Raw genomic sequence first — 16,876 nt, forward strand, 5'->3', positions numbered from 1 at the left:
CGTGGATTGTTATTAAGATTAAATGGTGTTTTTTGTTTGTTTTTTTATTTATTTAATAAATTAATTATTGTTATTATTCTTGACTTTTTGGGTGGAGGATGTCTCTCTAAATGTTGTCTTGGGTGGAAGCAAAGGCAGCAGCGGAAAGAAAGGCCGGGACCTGTCCCGAAAGGAAGAAGTTGAGCAGATGTGAACATGAATATGATTCAAATCCAGATCAAATCAAACGGCACGATTCAGGGTCTGGCAAAAGAGTTGCCTGGCTGGGATCTAGAAATCCAATGCCTAAAGATTTTGATGTGGGGGGAAACGGGAGTGCCCCGAGAAAACCCACTTTCACAGGACAGGCGCCGAAAGTTCTGCCTGTCGTGTTCCCTGTATCTGAAAAAAAAAAAAGGGATTCACGTTAATGACATGGATTTTATTTATTTAGATTCTTTGTTGAGTGGATTGTGATTCTTGAAATATGTTGTAAGGTGATATGTATTTTGTTGGTGCACTTGATAATTTGTGTAGTGATGCCGTTAGTTTGTTTCTATTTTCTGCTTTTAGATAATATTTGAGAGAAAGTTCTGTTATTCTATCTCTTATAGTTGGTAAATTGCTAATTTGGTGTTGATAATTTGTTGGCGTAAATGTTTTTCATTCACTGAACTTTTTCAGTGTCTTCTGTTTATTTATATATTCTTCTCAGAACCAGTAAAAGCTCGGCATGGCCAGGTGGTTAAGGCACTCGACTCGTAATCCGAGGGTTGCGGGTGCGAATCCCCGTCACACCAAATATGCTCACCCTCTCAGCTGAGGGACGTTATAATGAGACCGTCAATCCCACTACTTGTTGGTAAAAGAGTAGCCCAAGAGTTGGCGGTAGGTAGTGATGACTAGCTACTTTCCCTACAGTCTTACACTGCTAAATTAGGGACGGCTAGCGCTGATAGCCTTTGTGTAGCTTTGCGCGAAATTCAAAACAAACCAAAAACCAGTAAGTAAAACAGTTAATAGTAGGATCACCAAACTTAGCATTAAATATATATATGTTTAACAAAGCTAATGGATTTATTGTAAGACTACAACGACATAATCATATTCTATTTTTGTCAAAGCACTTTAGCCATTCAAAGTTCTATACTCGGAAATATTACTTTAAAATGTCAAATTTCAGTTTACAAGACCGAAGCTTTAATTCACGCGATGTTTTTAAGAGCAAAAGAACGTATAAATTTTGATTACATTTTTGCTTGTTTCGCTTAAGCGCAAAGCCACACAGTTAATTCTATATAGATACCTTCTATCCAGCCCTGGGAGTTTTTATTTCAGGAAATAAACTCTTATGCTTTGAGCATATATTGACTTTACATTGTAAATACTTAATAGGAACATTGTAGGTACTAAATAAAAACATTGTAGATACTTAATATAGATACTCAATATAGAGCAATATAGATACTCAATAAGAGCATAGTAGATACTTAATAAGAATATTGTGGATACTTAATAAGAATATTATAGATATTAAATAAGAACATTATAGATACTTAATAAGAACATTGTAAATACTAAATAAGAACACTGTAGATACTAAATGAGAACATTATAGGTACTTAATAAGAACATTATAGATACAAAGTAAGAACATTGTAGATAATTAGTAAGAGCAATGTAGATACTTAATAAAAATATTGTAGATACTTAATAAGAACATCGTTGATACTAAATAAGATCATTGTAGATAATTATTAAGAACATTATAGATACTAAATAATAACACTAAGAGTATTGTAGATAGTTATTAAGAACATCGTACATAATAAATGAAAACATTATAGATATTGAATAAGAACACTGTAGATACTTAATAAAAGCAATTTAGGTGCTTAATAAAAACACTGTAGATACTTAATAAGAGCATTGTAGATACTTAATAATAATAAGAACATGCTATGCTGTGACTTAAAGTATACAATTCTTTAATACTGTTGAAACGTACTTTTGAATTTGTATCTTGACAGAGTGTGGCCTATTAATATCGAATTCTGGATAGCGTGCTAAACTGTGGATCCGAGGTTGTAAGGTTCGCTAAATTAGCCATGAGCATTTTATAAAAGTTGCAGTTATTCCTGTTATTCAATAAAGAGTAATTCACAGGCGACTAGTACTTCTAGCTGGTTATCCTTCCTTTACTTATAGATGGATATGCTTTAACATTACAATTTCAGACCTGGCCTTTTCGTAATTTTGTTTTGCATAAGGTGTTGTTTACGTTTAAATGACCAAATAGCGAATTTCACCATTAAAGAGAAACAACTTTCATCAAAATGATTTTCTTCGTTTTGTTGTTCAGACAAAGGCTATTAGAACTATTTATACTCTCAACAACTTCATATCGCTTACTCCCTTTACAAAAGTAGAAAATAGTGTTAGATTATTTGCGAAATATTGAAAGTTAAATCCTAAATAGACTAATTCGCGTGTATTCTTATTTGAGTAAATTTAATGTCCATGTAATGATGAAAAGCACCAGACAAGTTTATTACAATAATAACAATGCTATTAATATTTTAGAATTAGCGATAAGACTAATTAAGTGACTGTGAAGGTCTAGCTTTAGTGACACACAATAAGTCTTTTGTTAGGCCTAATTAGCAACTCTACTGATTTAATGAGTTGATTTTGATTACGAGAATTTTAACCTTTTAACGATCATATTCTAGTAAACGATTCTATACATGGCGAAAGAGCGTTGTAGAATATACATATGTATATCTTTATTAGCTAAATACACTGATGAATCTTGGAAGAGATTAAAGATCATTCTCCCAAAATCTGTTATTTTTAACATTCATTGTTTTGTGTTATAACCCTAGTTTTGTAAGACAGTAAAATAGTTGTATAAATCACAATAAAGATCACATATAACTAGGTATAGGCATCTACACATATCGTGGATCAACTATGGCTGAATATAGATATTTAGACATATCCTATTATCCTTCTTGCTATAAAAAAAAAAGAGATGCAAAACGTTTACGTATAATATATTACATGAATTGCAATTCTATTTGGAATATTTTATTGTATTTATAAAGTTGTTATAAGTAACAAATTCACATATGAAAAAGGCCAACGCTATATCACAATTTTAGAAAATCATCAGTTTAATCCAAAAGAATCATTTCAGGAATATCCGTCCTAGATGCTTTGGGAAAAATAATTATAGATGTACTCAATCGAAGCTATCCAGACAAATTACCACAACTATAATTATTTATAGATTTTTAGACGACGCGTGTTACGACAACTGAATAACAGTACAACTCAATTCTGCAGTGCTAAGATGATCTTTGTGGAGATTTTGTAAACATAGGCAAGATCACGTACGTTTCGCATTACAAGGTAATTTCAGAATTATCACGACATCTCTCTATCAGAGTATTTATTTTCAGGTAATTTATATAATTGCTTTGTTAACTTACTTAAATTATCGACTTTCCGTCATTATATTTTACTTCTGAAGGAGAAAGATCCATCTGTCGAAAGCGCTCTGATTATAGAGTTTTATCATTTTATATTTTGAAAATGAGACTCAGTTCCTGCTTATCTAGAGTTTGGCATTGCCTAGTGGTCAGCATGTTAATTTTGACTGTTATTACTGTTTCTCATCTGTCGTCCCTTTATTCTATCAGCCAAAGATCAGGAACAGCTAATGCACACATCCCGTGGTTAACTTTGCTTGAATATCTGTGTCGCTATAGGACTCCCAGTTCATTCATCTCGTAACGTAGTATTAATAGCAAACAAGAGAGAAACAGTTCACACAGAGTATACCACACATCTCTGTTTTCATTAAGTTAATATATGAACGTGGTGAACCTCTGGATGTTTATTAAAATAAAGATGTATTATTCCCATTCCAATCGTTTTAACAATATCACGTGAAATATTATATTTTGTAAATGTGATAAAAACATCTTTATATTGACCATTGTTACAGAAATAACTCATATTTGCTCCTGTTTTAATTTTCACCTGAAAGGTTTTAAAAAATTACCCAGCAACTGGAACAAACAGAATTAATTTCAAATATCATGTTGTTCAATTGCAACAAAAGTCAACGTTTACAACTCAAAACTTGTGTTCGTATGAAAGAACGTATTTTCAGTTAAAGTGTGTGGGCTGGATGGTAATAGTGAATGCTATGAGATAACCTGACAATTTTTTTCGCATTATAGAAAAGGTCAATGGTAAAAATAATACAAAGATGCAGTATAACCATTTCTCAGTCGTAATTTTTAATTGGTCTCAAACCACGTTGTTGAAATAATGAACCAGTAAACATTTAAAAAAATCCACCATAAGGTCAATACTTCAATAATTCTGATAAATCCTCTGTCGAATGACTTCACTCTCTCTGCCTCCAGTTCGTCAATAACCCCGGTGAAGTTAAACTACCTGTAAATGTTGTTACTATCAATCCCACATTACCATGCCTTAATATATTTTTCGTAAAATTTCGAAGGTAATCTACTATACGTATTGGCCCGGTATGGCCAGGTGGTTAAGGCACTCGACTCGTAATCTTGGGGTCACGGTTTCGAATCCCTGTAACACAAAACATGCTCGCTCTTTCAACTGCGAGAGCGTTATAAGTGATGGTTAATCCCACTATTCATTGATAAAAGAGTAGTCCAAGAGTTGGCGGTGGGTGGTGATGACTAGCTGCCTTCCCTCTAGTCTTACACTGCTAAATTAGGGACGGTTAGAGCAGATAGTCTGTGTGTAACTTTAAACATTTCTTGTGCAATGTTCTAAAATTTCGTCTCAGACAGACAAAGAAGCAGCTGGATTATGTCTGGTTGTTTGACTGATTTTTTAAACCTATAATTCGAATATGCTTTCACGTATCCATCTTCATTCTCCTCGCCTAACTGTAATATACGTTTTAAATCCTCTTGAAGAAAAACACGTTTTGGTTGATATTCTTGCTGACTTGCTGCAACATTCTGTAATATATTGTCTAAAATATTGTAAAATTAAACGTAGTAAGGTTTTCTTTTATTTCATCTTAACTTTTTTTTTACTGAGACTGTAACGTTTAATTATAAAACATTTATTAATATTACTATATAATGTATCAGCTATAACTACGTGGTTGTGTGGTAAGTTTTACTTCGCCGTGAAGCTGTAAAGAAATAACTGAAAAACCACATTTTAAGCCCGAACCAGAATAAATTAGTCGTATCCCTACAGTCATCAACTAGACGTTGAACTTCTACTTGTTAGTATCATAAATCCAGCTTCTTACTCTTTCATAACCAACTCTTTCAAACACCTCAGAGTATTAAAACTTAAAAACGCCAAATAAGGCTAAAAAACAAAAGCAAAAAACTCTGAGCATTAGCTAGTAATATGGAATTTTTTATCTCTCATAACAGTTAAATAGTTAATAAGATTATAAAACCAAAACCTGTCTAGATCGAATCGTAACTATCTTGTCCAGTGCACTTTAGGTTTTGAAGCATATAAACACATCGTACATATAAACACATCATACATATAAACACATCGTACATATAAACACAAGCAGTGAGGACCCCTGATTCCAGTACACGAGCATGTACATTTAATGAGCTGGTTACGAAAACGCTGTCCATTAATTTTCGTGACTGAGATTTCTTCTTGTAGTTTCTGCCCGTGGCGACACATTTTCCCCCCTATTCGATTTATTATCTCGCCGTCTCCTTTCTCTAGTTCCCTCCACTCCACCTTTTTCTTTTTTTTTCAATACCAACAAAATTAACGGGACAGCAGCTAATAATAATACATTAACAAAGTTTTATTGTTTTTTTTTAAAGATTTCTCTCCTCAGTAACTAATAAAACGCATTAGAATATTTTGAATATGATTGTTTAATTACTAACAATTAAATAAAAGATACAAAATACTCATAATCCATGAAAGTGTATGATCAATTGTATCTCCTGGTTCAATTAAATACATTGCACGAGGTTTAAAATTAGACAGTGTATATAGAATGCATATAAACATTGTAACTGTTAGAAACCATTATTCTTTAAGTACATAAAAAGGAAAGTTTGGACATAAAACAAATGTTTATTTGAAATCGTTCTAAGTTTTGTTAAAATGCAATAAACCGTGGTTTATTTACTGATTTGACACATAAACCTAGTGAGCTTACTTTCTAAGTCATATTACATTGCTCTGTCATATAGAACTGTATATATGTATATATAATTAAAATTTATTTCATTTTCTAATTTAAAAATCTGGCAATTTCTAGCCTCGTGACCCACGTTTGGTATCGATCTTAAATTTGTTGTAAGTAAAACCTAATCATCTATTAATATGTAAACTTAACTAAGTTTGTACTTAGTTTCTCATGGTTATCTTTTGATATATACACTTGGCCTAGAAATTAACTTTCTCTCATTCCCATTTTGATTTCATCGTTTTATTTACGCTCAATAAGATACTCACAGCTACCTAATTCACTGCTTCAACAACCAGATGGCGTATTGATAACAATGCCTACCAGTCACTAAAACTTTATTACAGCTCCACGCCTTTGATAACAACAACAACAACAATAAACAGTTTATACGACTCCCCCCTCTCTTTTGTCAGTTTTATTCCCCCTAATTATGATGCTGTTTTTGTATCTATTCTTAGCAGTAAAACATATCTTTTGAATATTGTTACATTTCAAAAGGCTTTAAGGTCTATTAAGAACTCCTTCAATAATAATAAAAAAACTCCATATTTCCCTAACAAAGAGGTATAATTAATGTTTTACATCCTGCTCATTAGCTGGAGAGTCGCACAGTTTACTGTATGCTTGTTTCTTTTATCGAATATACAAAAGAAATACGTTACAGTATGCCATCACATTCCATAAATATTATACATACGATGTTTTGTTGATTATCTACACGTAGTATGCCATTGAACAAACTTTCTATTCATTATTATAAGCTATTTTCTTTATTCGCGAACCTAAAAGCTTCTGTGCTTGTTAATCTGTCAGCTTTAACGAGTTCTTTTGGATTTTTTACGATTTAGATTTTCATGTCGAATGAAAAAATAAAATTTTTTAGCAGGTTTGGATGGTGATTATTTTCATTGTAAATTATATTATGTTTAGAAACTCTTATAAATTTATATCTAATCTTTCCGTATTTAAATGTTCTAGCTATTTGAGTATAATAGCTAAATGTTGGCGAAGACAACCGTATTAATAATTATTCTATCTCACGAAAGTTCTCTTATACATTGTTTGTAATTTTTCGATTCTATGAACCAGTGCAAGTAACAAGACGTTTCCCAAGCTTTAGAATCTTTAATATTGATTGTTATAGCTGTACTGTGTGGACATAAAAATTCACAAACAAACCACACATGTTAGGCTTACAAGGGAAAGAAAATCCACTCAAAACGTCCCATTTGTAATTCGTATTATTGTTTTGCCAATCTACAACAAAAATGGCTTGGTATGTTGTACCCAAACCTTCTGTACAATACTAAACAAGTAATTGTGAAGGTCGTAGAGGTATTGAATAGTTTATTTGTTTCTTCTATAGTCTGCATATGCTAAAAAAAAATCATAATTTTAGTGTAAACGATATTATCGTTACCCCTTGAAATTAGTTTTCTTTCAGATATCTGTTGTTCCTTTAAAATGCTTAACTACTGGGTGAAACAGGAAATATCAGCCAATGATACATGAGCGTTAAATGATGTAACGTGTGAGATACTCAATGTACTCAATTGTACACTATGCAATCGGTGTCTTTAGGGAGACAACCCCTACATTAAGTACGAAGGTAGTAGAAGAAATCAATAAACATAACATTACATTTTATTACACACATTTGTAGAGTAATTACATTAAAGGTTTATTTAAATTGATGTATTAGATATATATATTTTACCTGAAAAGGTTACTTCTTTAGTGCTAAAATATTGTACCCGCTTAATAGAGATGTGTCTTAACCTAGGTGTATATTTACCCATTGCTATACATTATATGTTAAGAATTTAGTTACATATAAATTATAAATGCTCACTATATTCTCAAAGAAATCTACATGACAATTTTCAACTGCACCTTAACATTTTGCATCTCGAATCGATGCGATCAAATAGTCATTAGCTACAGTAAGTCATCATGAGCCGCATCACTTAGCTACGCGCTGTAAATTTAATACCATGTTAAGAATCCTTTGCTACTAATTGAGTATAAAAGAGCCATGTAACATATCTACTGTTACACATTTTTAATACCTGTATTAGTGTCAGCTTAATATATATTTAGAAATGCATGTAACTTATATTATTAACTGTATATTGAGAAAGTTCCGCCTGTTCTCTAAATTTGTAGAAGATTCTCGAGCATAAGAATCGACAAGGTTACTTATGTACTAATGATTCGGCCCGGCATGGCCAAGTGGGTAAGGCACTTCACTCGTAATCCGAGAGTCACGAATTCGAATCCCCGTTATACCAAACAGACTAGCTCTTTCAGCTATTGGGGCGTTATAATGTGACGGTCAATCCTACTATTCGTTGGTAAAATAGTAGCTCAAGAGTTGGCGGTTGGTGGTGATGACTAGCTACCATCCATCTAGCCTTAAACTGCTAAATTAGGGAAGGCTAGTGCAAACAGCCCTCGTGTAGCTTTGCGCGAAATTGAAAAACAAAACAAAACAAACTGGTGATTGCCAGTATTATTGCCAACTGAATTTCGAAAATCTCTCTTAATGAGTGTAAAAGATAGCCATCGCAACACGTGAAGAGACAGTTTAGTATTGTTAGTTTGTCATTATACCATAAATCTCGGAAGCTATAATTGTGATAAACGCTTATAAATCGGAAAATTACAGATATTTGACAATGAATATTTATAATTTCGACCTATCCAATTTAGTTATAATGGCCAAACAGAAAATTATCCTTTTGCCAACTAAACTAATAATCATTTATAAAACTTTCTTTATTAGTTTGTGTCAAATTTTGATCAAAATAGTTACATTACTTCCTTCAAATTAATTAATTAATAATTTTGATAGGTCATGTGATCACAAACTAAGTAGTCATTTTAAAATGTTTCAAAAGTGTTTATCTTTTTTAAACAATTTTTTGTTTTCGTTTAGAGTAGAAACCAATACGCGATGCATTTGAAACCCATTAATATTTACTGATTTCTTTCTACAAAAGTAATTATGATACAATTGTTTAAAATAATTCTCTAATTTTTTGATTTAAACACATCAAACATATTCTGTTTTCGAAAAGTAACTCTTTGGTTCTATGTACCGTGAAGCAAGTGACGAAATTTACCTTCGCACTAACACATTTATAATGAACAGCAAAATGTAATTTCATTTTTTTACACATGCATACAACTAATGGTCAGTATAAGTATACATTTTATGTACGGTTTGAAACTTTGGTTTCAGTAAATAATCATGTGTTCAGTACGAAATGACAATTGTATAGCTGATCAACATTTATGGCTCTTAACGAAAATGTGTTCGCACTAACACATTTATAATGAACAGCAAAATGTAATTTCATTTTTTTACACATGCATACAACTAATGGTCAGTATAAGTATACATTTTATGTACGGTTTGAAACTTTGGTTTCAGTAAATAATCATGTGTTCAGTACGAAATAACAATTGTATAGCTGATCAACATTTATGGCTCTTAACGAAAAGTCTTCATCATGTCTACCACTATAGTGTACCATATTTATAACAAGTAACATTCATTTCTCTGTGTAAAAAAGAAAACTCTTTTCCAAGTTTAACCAGCCGACCGTATGCGTGTCGTTCAACCATTAACTTATAAGCTACATACAGTGAACCCATATCCTTTCCATTATTTTCAGTTTAATATAAAGTACAAGGTTTTTGCTGCTGGTTTACTTTCACCTCGAACAGAAACATGATTAAAATTACCTATCTGTTGTACTTGTCATTACATAAACAACAAAGATTTTTCCAAAGAACATTATGATAATAATACGCTAATCCTATATACACGCATTGGATATTAATATTTCTCAGACGTTGTCAGCTTCCAATGACAGCGAGTATGATAAAATAAAGCGTGAAATCAAAGCACCTGTGAGGAATGTCTCTTAACGGATAATTTGTACGTGACAATAAAACGTACTATAAAGCAGAGAATATTTATCACAATTGATGTGTGACAACTTTCATTTCATGAATGTTATGATACAATAAAAAGGCTTTTTTGAAGTATTCAGGTCCATTTTATAAAGCGTTTCCCGTTACGAATTGTTATTATATGTACACAGTAAAGCCGGTGACAAGAAATAAAGTGATAATGATGAAAAAATATTAGTCGCAGTACATATAGGTGTTTGTATATGTGTGTCAAAACTAGGATATATATACATACGTTGAAAGTTAGGTAGGTGAGACTGAAGATTTACGATTTGTAATGAATCAACATGAGTTTCATCCCAGAAACCCTAGACAGACTCCTTTAATTAAGATATTAAAAATATTTTACAATTGTTTCTTAAGTACCCATGACCTAGAGTCTTGTAAAAGTCAGTAAAATATATCATTCTGTGAAAGTTATTTTATAAAAATGTTTGCTAGTACTTTGAGTTCTCTATAAATAACTTGTGGATTTCTCGAGTTTTTAAGTTGTGTTTTATTTATAAGTGTTAATTTTTTATGTTTAATTACTTACACGTTTTAGTTCTTATGGATTTTATTTACCAATTATTTACACAACTTTTGGAATATTTTTTCACGAAGATTTAAGTGTTTTTATATATATGTATATTGATTTTGTTGCAAATTACGCGTTTTATTTGTTGTGTGTTGGTTTTTATAAGGCTGGCTGAAGAACAAATGCTAAAGCTATGAAAGCACTACCAACTGACACAAATCACAAATATAAATAAAAAGATTTGATATCTCGAACGTGATGGCGCTTTAAATAATGCAACTGTAATTAAAATTCAATAAATAACAAAGGTTTAGGCAATATCTGTTAGTGTTTTTAACCCTTAAAACGAAACATTTAAAAATGGTAAGCACCATTAAGTTAATTTTACTAGAATATGGATATCAGTGTGCTTTGTTTTTTGAATTTCATGCAAAGCTACCCGAGGGCTATCTACGCTAGCCGACCCTAATTTAGCAGTGTAAGACTTGAGGGAAGGCAGCTAGTCATCACCACCCATCGTCAACTCTTAAGCTACTTTTTTATCAACGATTGACTATCACATTGTAACGCCCCCACGGCTGAAAGGACGAATATGTTTGGTGCGATGGGGATTCGAACCCGTGACCTTCAGGTTACGAGTCGAACGCCTTAACTCACCTGACCATGCCGGGCCGTATGCGTGCGCAAGGAGTATGTTTATAATGAAGTGTATCATGAATTTCACGCCATAAAGGAAATTGTGAAAATTTTCAACAAATTATAAAGGTATTGTATTATATTTTATTACCTATTAGACTCTTAACCCTAACTCAGTTTGATTTGTCAAAGCATATTCTTGAGAATTTGATTTGTATGTATAGCACAGCCTTCATATCATTATAGATATAGATATATATCATATATTCATTAGACATACGTTTTCTCTTTCCAGACTTTGTGATCATGAGATTAGTAACGACCAAGCAAATAAAAACCTATAAACAGCCTCGACGTTGAGGATAACTAAACATTTTTACCCTTGTAGGGTAAATTAATCAGTTCTGTACACAAAAAGAAACTGTATTTATTGGCTTTTCAGATACTTTCTATGTTACACACTGCTATATTGTATATTGAGATTTACATCTTTACATCAGTGCAACCGTATTTGTACATACACACTTATTTGAGAGAGATAAATCATTGTCTACCCTCCATTACCATCAATTCACGCTGAGGGGACTGAGAAGTAGTAAATGAAATAATGTTAACTAAGTATTTTAATTAGGTGATATCATTTTGCTTATTTTATTACACAAAAAAAGTAATAATGATACCAACTTGGACTCGGTTTTAGGTTGTAATATATGATTCTCCCCAGAGAAGTATACACTAAGTGGTCACATTATGTAACCCCAACCTATATTCACGTACGTATATGCATAGTAGATTCACTTAGTGTTGTGTAGGCGACTGCTTTAGCTTGTAAATATAAAAATATGGGTATATGAGGTTAATCAATAAAACAATGAGTAAGAATAAGGATCACTCATACTCTCAAAAAAAGGAGTAATATGTGCTCACTGGGAAAGGAATCGTTATGAAAGACCATTTCTTTGACACGATATTCATAGAAATTTGTCAACAGAAGTAAATGAAAGAAAATCGTCTGTCTCTAAGGTAAATCATAGCCTCAAACCATTGGTAACAAGGGCAAACATAAAGAGACAGACTTGAACAGCGTGAATGATATCAGGCTGTGTCCCAACTGACTTCCGCTGCAATAATTTAATCATATCATGCAAAGTAAATTACAGAAACTGTTATAGAGCAACAGATACCGAATCTAGAAACTGTCTTTCAGAGACGAAAACTGGAAAAGACGGCTTTAGGTGGTCCTGAGAGAGCAAACTGATGACAAAGAATAACTGTTAGCGTGAAATGTGATGTGTCAAATATTCTGTATTAATATCAGATTGAAAAATATAAAGAAACAGGCATAGGATACGTGACCCAAATGTGCCCGAAAATGTGTAATAGGGCAAAAATGTTCTTGCAGCAAGGCTTGAACCTTAAGTAATTCCTAATAAAAGCACTACATTTCACTTCAATGATCTACCAATAGGTAATTTATATATAATTGTATCTTGCATTTACTTGAATGTGTTTAAAGCTATTAATCCTAACCAGCGTATTTTGATTTTTTGCCTTTCATATTAAAGTAAATATCAAATAATGAAAGCTCTGGTATCACTAAATATTTTTCTTATTTTATTATATAAGAAATATTTGCTCATTTTATTTTTACATATTAGACACCTAGAAGGTTGTAGTCATGCTTTATTATCTCTGTTATTAAAAATAGGCTTAAAAGATATTTAATTTAAAGTAATGGTTCTAATGAAAACTACGTAAAGAACACAAAAAGAGAAACAAAAATAAAGAAAATCTTCATGTAAAACTACTTACATTTTAACGGAAACAGCTCCATGTTAAGAACAGTAGTTTGATACAGAAGTTTCTTTATCTAACATTTAATTACCATCATTATTAAAATCATCATAACTCATTTTGGTTACGAGAGGTAGAGTTTTATACCAAAGTTTCCTTATATAATAGTTAATTATTATCATTATTTGTAGTCATCATAACTCATATTAACACTTTAGCTCTGTAATAAGGTAAATGCTATATTTTTCTCACTTATTTACACCGTATTTAGTTTTCTCTTTCTTTTATCCTTTGGATGAAGTTTGATGAAACAGATGCTTCGAACTTTTCTTAGTTATTTCTATACCTAGTAAAAGAAAAATGCTTTACTAACAAAAAATACTAATATGAATTATCAGGTTTATAATGGATTTTCGTTGTTTTCTTTTTAGTTTTGCTACTTTAGAATTACCACTTGACAGACAGACTAGTATTAAAATGGAAAGCACGATATAGTTGACTTTTTCAATAAAATGTAATACAATTGTATTTCAGTTTGTAAAAAGAGGTTTTTATAATCTAAGACCTTTTTCAAGTGTTGAATAACTGTACAGTTGTGTTTAAAGGAGGTGAAGAGATAGTAAAATCGCGTGGAGCTACGTACGGTATCACCGCTGAAAAAAAAAAAAAACGTTACAGTCCTTTTGTCTCTGGGATCTTTTTTCATGGTCGTTACGGCAAAAGTGTAAGTGTTCATTTGGTCTTATCACCACTATGCAGCCAACCACATTGAAAACAACAGTTTCGGGTCAACCAGGTGAGCTCCTAAAGATAGGAAAGATCGCATTTATATTTCTTTACCTGCAGGGCTCCGTTGATAGAACGAACGAGCGGAGAGCCAACTGAGATTTGGAGGAATAAATAATGTAAAATGAGACAGTTCAAGGATGTTAGATTTAAGAAATTTGAATTATTCGGAGCCCAGGCCGGTTACTTAGCTAGTTTTCGAATCTCTTATCTTAGAAACGTTCTGTCGACGTTAAGCTGACACCCACCATACTTAAATTTTATTTCTTATAAATTAACGTTTAAGGCTTTTCGAGCTATAGTTTCGTTGTTTCGTGTCAGCCGTATCAACAGTTCCGGTACTTTATATGTTGTGTCTAATCGTCATTAGAGCAGAAACGAATTTAAATCTAGAGCTAGAAATATATTTTAACACGTTTGTTCTCTGAAGAATAATTATGGGCTTTTACATAAATATTTGCATAAAGTAAACTAATTTTGAAATGTTCTCGAAAATACAAGGCTTAGCATAGACTGGAGATTAAGGCGTTTGACTCGCAATCTGAGGGATGCGAGATCGAAATGCGCGACCATATATTCTCGTTCTTTTAGTTGTGAAGGTGTTATAGTGTTATGGTCAATCCTACAGCCAAAGAGCTGGCGTTAGCTGAGGTTGATTAGCTGCCTCCTTTCTAATTTGTTAGTTCCCAGTCAGGAACAGTTAGTGCATATAGTTATCGAGTAGTTTGTGTTTTTTCGAAATTCAACATTTCAGCTAGAAAATTGTGTATATTATGATATTAATATTAATGTTACAATAGCCATCTCTCTTTTCCAAATTTTATACTACGTTTGTATTTTTATATTTTGAATCTCAGTTTGCAAGAATTATTGTACAAGATATGCACAGAGGTCCAGTTTTTTTAGAGACAGTTGGTATAAATCAGTACCACGAGAAAATCCTGAACATCAAACAATAGGCACAGTTCTTGTCCAGAAAAGACACGTTTATTGTGTACAGGCCAAGAACTAGCATATGAATAATAGGTTTGTGCAACGCTACCCTGAGGAAGATAGATAATTAATCCTTTTTAGATACGAAAGTTTTGTATTATATGTGACAGTAAATGTATCTTGGTAGATATATGTGCATTTAGTATGCTGAACATTTAACTTATCATCACACAGTGCCACAGGAAACATACCGAAACTAGAGTATCTTTTAGGGCCAAGAGAAACGTCTCTGTGAAACATTTCCTTTTCATATCATTAATGATCTCCTTTTACATGCATAAATAAAGTGGTGACAACACGCTACAACGAACAACAAAGATTTATAATACATGTCGTTTGTTAAAAGAAATTTCTCTGCATGTCACAAAAAGTTTGTTTGTTTGTTTTTTTTAATTTCGCACAAAGCTACTCGAGAGCTATCTGTGCTAGCCGTCCCTAATTTAGCAGTGTAAAACTAAAGGGAAAGCAGCTAGTCATCACCACACACCGCCAACTCTTGGGCTACTCTTTTACCAACAAATAGTGGGATTGACCGTCACATTATAACGCCCCCACAGCTGAAAGAGCGAGCGTGTTTGGCGCGACGGGGATGCGAACCCGCGACCCTCAGATTACGAGTCGCACGCCTTAACACGCTTCGCCATGCCGGGCCTGTCACAAAAAGAAACCATGTTTTGTGAACAGTCTTATCCGATTGAATTCTTGAATGAAACAATATTTAGAGCATGAACTTCTTTACCATGCTATAATTCAGTTCATGAGAAAGAAGCATTTTTTAAATCTTAAGCTAACCATCATACAGTTTTCTTGTAGCTATGTTATTTTCAAGGAGGAGTTAATAAGGAAATAATAGAGCAATACATTTATAAAAGCAATAGAACAGTGTATTATCCAAAATTAGATGTATGGCGGTCGACGTGAAATTAGATGATGTGTCTTAGCTGGCGTTCCCCTTTATAATAAAATGCTACAAATGAATTTCATTAAATTCTCAATTTCTTGCCCATTCCAACTGAAAGTATTTCTGCGCATTGTAACTTGAGAATCTACAATGTACACCCAAAAGTAATAATATGACAAACATTTTCTGCTGTTTTCATTTTCTCTTTAACCCACTCCCATAACTTTTCAATCTACTTTCCTATGTTCTATAATGCATAACAAACATTAGGCCTCTGTTACGAAATGTGAATATTGAATCATTATGTTTCACTATCATGGTTATTATTTTCGGATAGTGTTTTGGTGTGCCCATATTATACCCTCCCCTTCAAAAACTAGACACTTCGTAAACCTTAGATCTTTATATTTTATAGGTCAACACGTTAACGTCATCATTTCACTGTATGTCTATACAGTTTACTGTAAAAATCTACACTTACTGCACTGCCAATCCATCTAGAATATTATTATCATTTTTATTTTACATTTCATAAGGAGAATCTTCTAGAAAAGAGAAGCTTGAGCATTACAAAAGTGGACAAGCAAAAGATATTGTAAGACTAACGAGATGGCACGTGCTTCAAATCGTTGAAATAGGCCTAAAAGTGTGGAATGGCTACCGCTTGACTGACGTAAGTTTGTTTGTTTGTTTTTTTGGAATTTCGCACAAAGCTACTCGAGGGCTATCTGTGCTAGCCGTCCCTAATTTAGCAGTGTAAGACTAGAGGGAAGGCAGCTAGTCATCACCACCCACCGCCAACTCTTGGGCTACTACCAACGAATAGTGGGATTGACCGTTACATTATACACCTGTTTAGCGCCTCGGATTACGAGTCGCACGCCTTTACGCGCTCGGCCAGTGACGTAAGTAATGTCAACAACTCCTGTTAACCCCTTATCCCTCCTTTTGGAATCTTTACGTAGATTGGAAAGAAGAACAAACAAAGAATGTTCTTGGGAGAACTGTTTTGAAAACAAATCTAGCTGCTTCTGTTGAC

Source organism: Tachypleus tridentatus, chromosome 8 (genome assembly GCF_004210375.1).
Source record: "Tachypleus tridentatus isolate NWPU-2018 chromosome 8, ASM421037v1, whole genome shotgun sequence".
NCBI classification, from domain to species: domain Eukaryota; kingdom Metazoa; phylum Arthropoda; class Merostomata; order Xiphosura; family Limulidae; genus Tachypleus; species Tachypleus tridentatus.